At 47.0% G+C, this 11,867-nt stretch overlaps 1 long non-coding RNA gene across 1 annotated transcript; it reads right to left on the reverse strand.

The window, feature by feature from the left end:
* Window positions 1-6,019: 6,019 nt before the first annotated feature.
* Window positions 6,020-11,148, reverse strand: LOC142841094 (uncharacterized). Its single transcript, XR_012909014.1, has 3 exons — window positions 11,018-11,148; window positions 9,284-9,393; window positions 6,020-7,374 (listed from the first exon to the last, which is right to left on the reverse strand). It is a non-coding gene; the product is annotated as an uncharacterized LOC142841094 (long non-coding RNA).
* Window positions 11,149-11,867: the final 719 nt, after the last annotated feature.

Here is an 11,867-nt window from a genome sequence, read left to right on the forward strand (position 1 = left end):
CCTACAGCCACTGTGGGCCAGTAGCCCTGCAGAAAACACGTAGTTCCTGGCTATCTCTTCCTAAGCTCTAGTCCACGTGATCTGGGCTTTCTAGCACACAGTATTCTTTTCTCATTTTTTAGCGGCCCTTTGTAAATATATCTTACTTTTGATCAGGAACAAAGAGAAAAAATCCTACAAAACAGCCTCTTCTGATGGCCAATCCACTGAGTGAAATCTAGAATCATCCACTATGAGAGTGTCAATGAGTGCTTGGCCTGTGGGCACGTCTGTGGGAGAGTGTCTTGATTGCCTTGATTCACACCGGAAGTCCCAGTCTGAAAGTATCTGACACCATCCCCTCATCTGTTGTCTGATGTATGGAAGAGTAGAGAAAGCCACAGGACTGGAAGGATGACTGAGAGGTTAAGAGCACTTGCTGCCCTTCTGAAGGCTCCAAGTTCAGTTCCTAGCACCCACACCAGGTGGTTCGCAACCACCCAGAACCCTAGCTTCAGGGAATCCAATGTCTCTGGCATCTGCGGGTGCCTACACTCATGTCCACACGAAGACACCCACACCTACACATAATTCAAGATAATAAAAGTCCTTAAAATGAGACAAGAACAATGGTGACCCATGCCTTTAATCTGAGAAGTCAGGAGGCAGTGGCAGGGGGACAGCTGTGAGCTGGAGGTCTGCCTAGGCTATATATGGAGTTCTGAAGCAGCGAGAGAACAGAGCAAGACCCTCTAGAACATTGAAAGTCAAACCACATAAGAAGAAGAGTAAAGAAAGTTGTCTGAGCACTGGTCATCTGTGTGTTCATTTAGCTCTCCTCTTGGCTATGGATGTGATGTGAAAATGTTGCTCAAGCTCTTGATGCTGTATGACGTCACTGCTATGATGGACTGTAGGCAAAACAGTGCCCTTCTCCATTAAGTTGCTTTTTTTGTTTGTTTTTCAAGACAGGGTTTCTCTGTGTAACTCTGGAGTCTTTCCTGAAACTCGCTCTGTAGACCAGACTGGCCTCGAACTCACAGAGATCCGCCTGCTTCTGCCTTCAGAGTGCTGGGATTAAAGGTGTGTGCCACCACCATCGGCTTACTAAATTGCTTTTTGACAGGGTATTTTGCCATAGCATTGGAAAGGAAGCCTTAAGAGGGCACTACAATCACCTCTTAAAATGTTTTTTGGAGACAGGATCTCTTGTAGCCAAGGCTGGCCTCAAAATCACTATGGAGCTGTGGGTGACTTTGAACTCTTGTCTTTGATCTCCTGCCTCTATCTCCCAAGTACTGGAATTATAGGTATGTACTACCATGCCCAATTCATATGGCACCGGGAATGTATACAGAAATTTATTGTGATAGGTAAAACCACTCTGCCAATCAGGCCATATCCCCAGGCAGAATCTTTTGGCTATGTTTCCCAGGCTTCACCCTATGAGTACCAGGGAACGCTGGGATTGAGCCGTCAACAAGGCCAACTGTTAAAATAAAAGATTCATACTCTTCTATATATCTAGCTCAGTCATCCATTCCTTCTGCAAGTAGTGAGCCCCTACTGTGTACAGGCAGTAAGCTAGGCCTGAGGATCCAGCAAGGAACAGGAGATCGTTCTTCACGCCCACCATGAAGCAAGCATTGAGGTTGGGGATCAGTAGGGGGACAAGTAAAAAAGGAAGTCAAGATTCATGTTAAGCATATATTGTCAGGTTTGAAGAAATGAAACACGGGAAGTTCGTGGAACGGCAGCAGCTGCTGTTTTGAGTAACATGGTCAGGAAGATGTCTGAGACAATATTTGGGGTATAGACAGAGTCGGGGAGGTTTGGGAGCAGGCTATGTGCAATTACAGAGAACACCTAAGAGAGAGGTGCTGGCTGCCACACTTCAGCAAAGAGTCCGAAGCAAGTATGGCTCTGGTGTGATGGAGGACAGAGGAAAATGGCAGGCGATGGGGCGAGAGGGGTAAGAGGAAGGAAAGTAGAGCTCTGAACACTGAAAAGACGTTGTGTTTCATTCTAAGTGGTGGTGAGCCTGGGAACACAGCAGCTGAGTTGGACCGCTTGCCTAGCACACATGAAGGCCTGGGCTCCACCCCCACGCAGCACCTCATAAGTGGAGTGTGGTGATGCTGCCTAGAACCCCAGAACTTGGCAAATAGAAGCAGGAGCCTTGGAAATTCAAGGCTGTTCATAGCAAATTTGAAGCCAGCATTGTCTCAAAACAATAAATAAAAATCTTTAGGAGCTGGAGAGAGATGGCTCAGTGCTTACGAGCATTGGCTGCTCTTCCACAGGACCCAGCGCTCTTCTGGCCTTGGGCAACTGCGTGCACATGCTTCCCAGACAAATGTGTAGGCGGAACACCCACACATGTGAAATGAAAATGAAGAAGGCGAAAAGAGAGAAAAACGTTCTAAGATATGAGAAGGCTGATGTAAGAATCCAACCAGTCTACATGAAAAAGTGTCCCTTATGTGAGTGTCATGCAAAGAATGATTCCCATTAATCAAGTAACTCCCCCCCCTTTTTTTTGGTTTTTGGAGACAGGGTTTCTCTGTAGCTTCGGAGCCTGTCCTGGAACTCACTCTGTAGACCAGGCTGGTCTCGAACTCACAGTTATCTGCCTGCCTCTGTCTCCTGAGTGCTGGGATTAAAGGCGTGCGCCACCACCCAGCTTCCAAAGAACTCTGAATACTCAGGAACTTGACCACTAAAGCACTCACTCCACGGCTGGATTGATGATTTCACCCTGCACACTTGTAATACAAGAGCACGCTGTGTCATCTTGGTATGGTTGCTCTGCACAAAGACTGAACACACACACACACACACACAACTGAACATCTATATGTTCATATATGTATGCTTGCTTTCATTGTTGGGACCCCGAGTTTCAGTGGCCATAGACAGCCACTAGCGCATGAGTTTATGTGACCGGCAGCCATATGGGCTTCAGACATTACAATACCAAGCAAGCTTCCGTGTGCAGAGGCATTGAGCCCAAGCCTGCAGTTTGCTGCTATACAGAAAACATGTTGTGTGGGCTTTCACCTCATGCGAAGGACAGTGGAAGCCTGGGCTAGATTCCTCCCAGTCTGCTATCACATGCCTTCCCCCTGCCTTAATACATCTTAGTTATTCAAATGAACGACTATCAAGCTAGGTAAATCTGCGGATTCGCTTTTATCATGAAATAAGTTGCCTCAGCTTCCTGTGTCAGCCTCCTAACTCACAGTATCTCACTGGCTGGATTTAAACAGAGAGTCTTACTTTTACACTTGCACATCCTTTTCGGTGTTTCATTTGTCTGTTTTGTTTTGTTTTGTTTTTTCTAGACATGGTTTCTCTGTGTAACAGCTCTGGCTGTCCTGGAACTCAAAGAGATCCACCTGCCTCTGCCTCCCGAGTGCTGGGATTAAAGGCATGCGCCACCACCTCCTGGCTTCCTTTTGATGTTTTAGCTGTGTGAACGTGCTCGTGTGTGTTTGGATGGACACCTAAGGAAGCCAGAGGACACACTCAGGTGTCAGTCCTTCTGCTTTGTTTAAGGCAGGGTCTCTCATTTGCATCTTCCAGGCTACCCGGTCTGAGCGCTTCCAGTAATTTTTCTGCCATCTAGAAAATTGATTTCTAGACCAGGCTATCTTCAAACTCGCAAGCCTTTGCCTGTGTCTGCCTCCTGCACACTGGGACTAAAGACCCACCATGAATGCCTGGCCCTCTCTCTTTCTTCCTTTTTCTCTCTTTCTTTCTCTCTCTCTCTTCCTTTTTCTTTCACTCTCTCTCCTTCTCTTCCTCCTTTCCTTCTGTCTGTCTGTCTTTTGTTGTTGCTATTGAGACAGGGTCTCTCTATCATGTATCCCTGACTATCCTGGAACTCTCTATGTAGACCAGGCTAGCCTCAGATTCACAGAGAACCACCTGCCTCTGCTTCTCAAGTGCTGGGATTAAAGATGCAGGCCACCACAGCCATCTGTCTTTTTCTTTTTTAAGACAGGATGTCATGCACCTCAGGCTGGCCTCAAAATTGCTACGTAGTGGAGGATGGCCTTGAACTCTGGAACTTCCTGCCTCCACTTCACAAGCATTTGGATTCCTGGAGCGTAGGACTACACTGAATTGCGCTGTGGGTAGAACTTGGGGCTCTGTGACTGCTAAGCTCCACACATGCTGTAAATACACGGTATCCAGATAACTTTAAGCACTATCTTTAGTTCGCCTCGATTTTGACTATGACATGTTACATGACATAAGACATGTTATTTCTCACTTGTGACATCATGGCAGGGCTCAGAGACTTTCAGATTTTATTGTATTTTGGACTTGGGGTTTTCAGAGTAAGGACACTCATCCAGAAGTGGTTATGACATAACTAATACGTTTACTCAATGAACAAGTGGATAAAAAAAATTCCTTGTACCGATTTTGTAACTTTTCTAGGAAGTTTGAGCTTTTCTATTGGAATTTAAAAGTGAAAAAACTGAAATAAAACAAAAAAGACAGCTACACTATTGAAAGGTAAAGGATTCTGGGAGATGGACCGGGAGGTGAGAGCACTCCAAAGTCTGCCCTCGCACTTCCACAGAAAACCTCATCTTACTACGGCGTCTTTGACAGCTGTCAGCTTAAATGTATAGATCTTGCGGCTTCAGTCACTGCACACCGGCTCTGAAGCAGTCACCGTTCTCGGTGGTGGAGACCGTGAGCAGAGACAGCAGCCAAACCACATTAGTTCCTCACTCTTCGGGTGCTTGTAGTGCACAACAAACAGAATGTGCGTTTAACCAGCACAGCAGAAGAGGGGAAGCAGAAAGCAAAGCAAGCTTGGAGCTTGAAATACGATCTGCAAGGTCTGGAGTGTGACCCTGAAACATTCTTCCTGCTGCTAGCATCAGGGCTCTTTGGACAAATGGCTAATTCAAGGTCAGGGTCAAGAAGCATGCAAGAAGAACCTGGAACATTTTGCTACACTAGAAGGAGAAACTAAAAACAACATGCCGCTCATTAGTCATTGTTGGAGGGTAGAAAAGCAATTTACAGCTTGGCTTCGTGGTATAGGCCTATAATTTCAGAATGAGGACATTGAGGCAAGAGGACTGTGAACTTGAGGCCAGCCAGGCTAAGGAGCAAAAGCCTGACCAAAAGAAAGAAAAAACAAAGAGAGGAAGAAAGATAGATTGGTTTCGGGGGAGAGGTGACTGAGTGGTAGGGCGTTTGCTTGTCATGTCCAAGGTTCTGGAGTTTTAGATAATAAAAGGTACCTAATCCAGGGATTCATGCATGCTATGCAATTTCTGTACACTAAAAACTTTTTGGACAAATAATAATAATAATAGTTGTTATTGTTGTTGTTGTTGGTGGTGTGTGTATATACACGGGTGTGTATGCATGTGTGTACAGATGTGCGTGCGCATACACAGGTGTGTGTGTATGTCTGTGAGTGTACAGGTGTGCATGTGCCGTGGAAAGAATATAGAAGAGCAAGGACAACTTGGAGGGGTCAGTTTTCTCTTGTCATCATGTGGGTCCCAGGGCAATCGAATTCAGGTCAACAGGCTTGGCCACGAATTCCTCCACCCACTGGGCCATTTCACCAGCCCTCCAAACTGTTCTTTGAGATACAATCTTGCTATGCAGACCAAGAAGGTCTGGAACTCACTACGTAGCCCAGGCATTTCTGGAACTTGTGGAAATCCCTCTGTCTCAGTCTCACAGATTCTGGGATTACAGGTGTGAGCTTCCACAGAGCTGCGTCCCTAAATTTTGATGATCATTATCTCTGGAAGATTTTGAATTAAAAATCATAGCAGTAGACACATAGCATGATATTCACGATTCTATTTAAAATATACAGTTTAACATGTTTTGATTGCTGTGCTACCGACATCCACTATACAGTCTCACAACATCACTATACAGGTTTTATCCTCCCCAACTAAATTATTTTTTGTTATTTATTTATTTATTTATTAAAGATTTCTGCCTCCTTCCCGCCACCGCCTCCCATTTCCCTCCCCCAATCAAGTCTCCCTCCCTCGTCAGCCCATAGAGCTATCAGGGTTCCCTGCCCTGTGGGAAGTCCAAGGACCACCCACCTCCATCCAGGTCTAATAAGGTGAGCATCCAAACTGCCTAGGCTCCCACAAAGCCAGTACATGCAGTAGGATCAAAAACCCATTGCCATTGTTCTTGAGTTCTCAGTAGTCCTCATTGTCCACTATGTTCAGCGAGTCCGGCTTTATCCCAGGCTTTTTCAGACCCAGGCCAGCTGGCCTTGGTGAGTTCCCGATAGAACATTCCCATTGTCTCAGTGTGTGGGTGCACCCCTCACGGTCCTGAGTTCCTTGCTCGGGCTCTCTCTCCTTCTGCTCCTGATTTGGACCTTGAGATTTCAGTCCGGTGCTCCAATGTGGGTCTCTGTCTCTGTCTCCTTTCGTCGCCTGATGAAGGTTAATCCCCAACTAAATTCTATACCCATTAGTCATTAATTCTCTTCTTTCTATTGCTCAACTTGCTAGCACCATTGTGTGTGTGTGTGTGAGCACAGGCGCACACACATGCATGCATGTATTTGTGTGTTTCCTTTTATTTTGACAGAGACTCATTGCATAGTTTAAATTGGCTTTGAACTCAGTCTTCCTGCTTGACTCCCCAAATGCATGCATCATGAGTTCTGGCTTAAATCATAGCAGTCTGGCATGGGAAGGAGTTGATGTGTGTGTGTGTGTGTGTTTATGTGAGTGCGTATGTGTGTGAGGGCAGAGGCCGACATAAAATGTCTTCCTCGCTCACTCTCAACTCAGTATTTGGAACGAGTTCTCTCACTGAACCTGGAGGTCAGCTATTCAGCTAGATTGCTTGGCCAGCCAGCCCGGGGCTCTTCCTGTCTTTGTCCAGTCTCCCTGGTGCTGGAATTGCAGACATACACAGCAGCGCCCTGCTTTTTACACGGGCCCAGTGGATCTTTTTGTTTGGTTTTGCTTTTCAAGACAAGGTTTCTCTGTAGCTTTGGAGCCTGTCCTGGAACTAGCTCTTGTAGACCAGGCTGGCCTCGGAACTCAGAGAGATCCACGTGCCTTTGCCTCCCGAGTGCTGGGATTAAAGGCGTGCGCCACCACCGCCTGGCTGGGCCTTGTGGATCTTAACAATTCCTTATGCTTGCACAGCAAGCACTTTACCTACTGGGCCATCAGTGGCTGGGGAGCCCTTTTAGCAATTTTGAAGGCATAATAATATTCCATGGTGAGGCTGCTTCGTTTCTTCACCCATCAACGGGCCCTTCGGCTTGTGAATAGTTCTACTGAAGACAGAGGGCACACGCGAAAACTTTTGCATCCTCGTAGCACGTGATTGGACATGGCAAGTGGCAAGCATTCAGAGGAGGTCCTGGTGGGCACAGATGGACGAAACAGTGCTCAGTGGAAGGCAGTACTTGACTGGGTCCTAGACAGTGAGTGGACAAGGGCAAGGACTGGACAAGTTTCCTTCAGCTATTGTTTTATGGCTAGTGGCGTATGGACTTCATGTGCAGACAGGCAAGGGCGGAGGTGTCCAGTGTGACCAATCGATCATCGCACCACTCAGGCCAAAGGCAAGAAGATGGAGTGGGCTGGGAAAGACTGGACTAAAGGATGCAATGAGCAGGCGGCAGGAGAGGGCAAGGAGGCTGGGTATAAACTGTTTCCTGGGAGGACCCTATTTTCATTCATAACTGGTTTTTACCGAAGGGACCTGGAATCATCTATGCCATCCTCCCAAGAGGTATTGCAAAAGCTCAACCAATCAGGGCCAGGAATGGGGAACACAAAACTGTAACCCCAGCATTCAGGGTGCTGAGGTGGGAGGTTCACAAATTTAAGGCTGACTAGGTTACTCAGTGATAGTTCATTTCAGAACAAAAGCCAAGAAAAGGGGCAAAAGCCCGCACAAATCCAGAAAATAAAACCCAAGATTTGGCAGAGTATGTGTGTAATCCCAGCACTGGGGAATCCGAGGCAGAGGTTGCGTTGGATGGAAGCCTGGGCTACATAATGAGTTCAAAGCCAGGCTGAATTACAAATCAAGACCCTGTCTTTAAAACAAAAACAAAACCAAGAGGCCCCATGAATCAGGCACCAACTGTAGAAGCTAACTCGATTTGGGAACTAACCAGGCTAGCTTAAAGATAAACAACTATATTTTTATTTATTATAAAGGGAAAATTCACAAAACCATAATGAGAAGTCCAAGCTCAGCTGTGTAGCACGGAACCAAAGAGGGAGCGCACCTGGGCCTTGGGCCCGCCCCACCTATTTTTTTCTCAGAATCCCAGAAAGCCACACCCTAACTTGGTCCCACCTCTTAAAGATAATTGGTTAACAAGGCTTCCCCATCAGAGGACTTAATGTCAGTTCCCAGCACCGAGCAGACTGGCTCCCGACTGCCTGTAAACAGTCTAGCTCCTGGGAATTCTGATGCCTCGGGCCTCTCCAGACTCTTGCATTCATATGCACACACCCACACAGAGACGTACACATATACATAGTTAAAAAATAAAAATAAGCCGGGCAGTGGTGGTGCACGCCTTTATCCCAGCACTTGGGAGGCAGAGGCAGGTGGATCTCCATGAGTTCAAGACCAGCCTGGTCTACAAGAGCTAGTTCCAGGACAGGCTCCAAAGTTACAGAGAAACCCTGTATCGAAAAACAAACAAACAAAAAAAAAATAAAACAAAAAAATCAGAAAACAACAACAAAATATGGAGCAAATCAAAGTATTTCAAACTCCAGATTTATAGGGTCAACTCCAGTCTTTTAAGGTCAGGGGTAAAAGGTACTTGCTACCAAGTCTGAGGAGCTGAGTTCTGTCTCCTGGAGCTCCAAAATTTGTCCTCTGACCTCTACAAGTGCCATATGCAAACTCATGTACTCACACTCTCTCACCAGGGGCACACACAAAATAAATAAAATGTAATAAAAAGTGTAATTTAAAACAGAAACCAAACCAACCAACCAACCAACCAAATAAACAACAACAACAAAAAAAAGCTGGTCGGTGGTGGCTCAAGCCTCTAATCCCAGCACTCTTGAGGCAGAGACAGGGAGATCTCTGTGAGTTTGAGGCCAGCCTGGTCTATAGAGCTAGTTCCAGGAATCCAGGGCTACACAGAGAAACCCTTTCTTGAAAAACCAAAAAAACCAAGCAAGCAAACACGCAAGCAAACAACAACAAGAAAAGAACCCCAAGGGATTGGAGAGATGGCTCAACAGTCAAGAGCACTTGTTGCTCTTACACAGGACCAGGGTTCTGCTCCCACCTCCTCCACGTGGTTCCAGACCATCTGTAACTCCAGTTCCACAGGATCCAGTGCTGCCTTCTAACCTCAGCAGGAACCAAGCAAGCACTTACACGTGAGCAAAAACAGTCCTAAAAGAAAATAATTCTTTAAAAAAAAGTTCCAAATCCCCCAAACAAAACTCTGCAGTCTTTTTGATTATTACTGCTTGCAAACCAAGATGGGTTCAAATCCGGACAATTCTCAGGGCATTTCTGAACCATCTTCAGGCAGAGATTGTGTCTAGTAGTTTTTCTGGCAGTGTGTGAAATCCTCCATGTTTTACAGGCAACCCTGCTCCATCTAAGCCCCTAAGTAGCAGGAAAGCTGGTCTGCAAGGCACCCCTCGGTTCCCTTCTCTATCCGGTCCTGCCACTCAGAAAGTGCTCAATGGTCTACACTCCAGCTGAACTTTCTTGACCTCAGAAACTAAACAAGACCATCCTGCTTAGTTCATGGGTAGGAAAGCGTGGTGACTGTATTTGTTGGATGAATAAATACGGTAGGGTAGTTTTAAAAAGAAGTCTAATATACATTGTGGCAACCGACAGACAAGTGGAGATGACCACAGAACAACTTCTGTCTGGGGACCTAATCTCTCTCTTTTTTTCCCTTACCTTTCTCTTCCTTTCCTTACCTCTCCTCTCCCCTTCCTCCCCAACGCTACCTTCTCTCATGCCCCCTGCCCTCTGTGTCATTCTCTTTCTGGGTGCTTATTGGTGGTGAGTGAGCTCGAACACTTTGTCCAATCTTCACTCTACAAAAGAGGAAACTGAGGAAAGACTCCACAGGGGTGTGAAAGAGGGCTCTGCTACGTACAGTTCTACACTTAAAACCTGCCAAGGAGAGACTATCTGGTTCAGTACTTAACCAACAAATACAAACCCAAGGACAGGCATGGGGATTTGGGCTTTCAGTCCCCGCACTGGGAGGCAGAGGCAGGAGGACCTCAGTGAGTTCGAGGCCAACCAGATCTACAGAGTGAGTTCCAGATCACCCAGAGTAACATTGTGAAACCTTGCTTCAAAAACCCCCTAACAACAACCCCTCCACCACAAATCCCTAGCAAGTACTCTGATTGGCTAGGCTAAGATCACATGAGCTAGTTTGAGGCCAATCAATAGGAAAAGGTGTTAGAAGACTCCCAGGGGAGGGGTGGGGGTTTACAATGATTGACAGCTCTCCCAGAGTCTTGTGATCGTGGTGGTGGTGGGGCAGTTCACCAAAGCAAAGAGCCCCTGAACCATTAGAAGACCCAGAGGCTAGAGTCTTGGCAGCAGTAGCTGATGGGAAACCAAATGTCTGGAGTCCGGTGCATGAATTCTCCCCTCAGGATGAGGTTGGCCTGGGAGTCCCCGGACAGCCTGGAGGATCCCAAGACAAACAGAAAAGTTGGAAATGCTTGAGATCCTAGCTTGGTTTTTGAAATTTACCCTCCTTCGAACAGAGAAACTGCAGTAAATTTCTCACCGCTGAATCAAGTCTGCACTCCGGGAAGTCACGGCATCGGGTTTCTGTTCAAGACACTGTTCAACCCTCAGGGTCAAGCCCAGCTTGTCTTTGGAAGCTAGGTTTGTCCTTGACAGGTTCCTCCAGGTGCTCTTGACTGTTCCTGTGACAGAAGCCATCTGTTCCTGCCTCTGTCTGTGCCCCTGTCATTTCCCCCTGCTTGGAATCCACTCCCTTATTCTCTCAGCCCCTTCCAACCCTACCCACCTTTGAAAGTGCTCCTCAAGTCCCTCGTGCTTCCCTGTGTCTTCTAAAGTCACTCCTTCTGCCCTTTAGGCCTAGTGTATAACAGTAGAAAGAGGCCTGAAGACCAAAGCTCAAGCTCGCCACCAATTCTTTGTATGACCTCGCCGGGAGTTATTTCCTCCCTCTGCAACTGCATTTCCTCTTCTGGGCGACGAGGGAGGACTGGTTTGTTAGAAAGGGAAGCCCCCACCCCTTCTGCACCACCCCCACCCAGAGCCTCTTGGCTTCCTCCCAACTAGGAGGCATACTGTCTGCCACATTCTAGGAGATTCTGTGATTCAGAAATGGAACTCTCCTCTTTCGTCCCCTGCTAAATGAGAAGGCTGGAAGCCCGGGGCTTCAGTTGTGGAGTTCTCTCTGCTTCTTTGGGCCTAGAAGCGAGTCCTTCCATTTCCGGAAGGTCTCTCCCTTCCCTGGCTTCCTTTCTATAATCCTTGCCTAGCAATGATCAGAATAAGGCCTAGGGGATGGAGGTTGCCTTGATTATTCAGGATAGCAAGGAAGTTCTCAGGGGGATTGAGTCTGGCTTGGAAGAAGGTCACAAGATCTGCTGGTCGCTGCTTTCATGCCACACGGAGGAGAGGATTTGAGCATCTGAGGTCTCTCTGGTTCAGCTTCACCCCAACTCTTGGTTATCTCCTATCTTCCTTTCCAGGTACAGTGTGAGGGGCCCAGTAAAGATGCTCTAACTAAATGTGACCGAGTAAAATATTTACGAAAAACTCACTGTAAGGGTTTGTCTGCCCCTGTGGTTGCTGTAAAGCGGAAGAGAAGGGCGTGAGGGGCTTCGAGGAATGCATCTCCTCCAGCA

The sequence above is a fragment of the Microtus pennsylvanicus genome, chromosome X (assembly GCF_037038515.1).
Source record: "Microtus pennsylvanicus isolate mMicPen1 chromosome X, mMicPen1.hap1, whole genome shotgun sequence".
In the NCBI taxonomy this organism is placed as follows: domain Eukaryota; kingdom Metazoa; phylum Chordata; class Mammalia; order Rodentia; family Cricetidae; genus Microtus; species Microtus pennsylvanicus.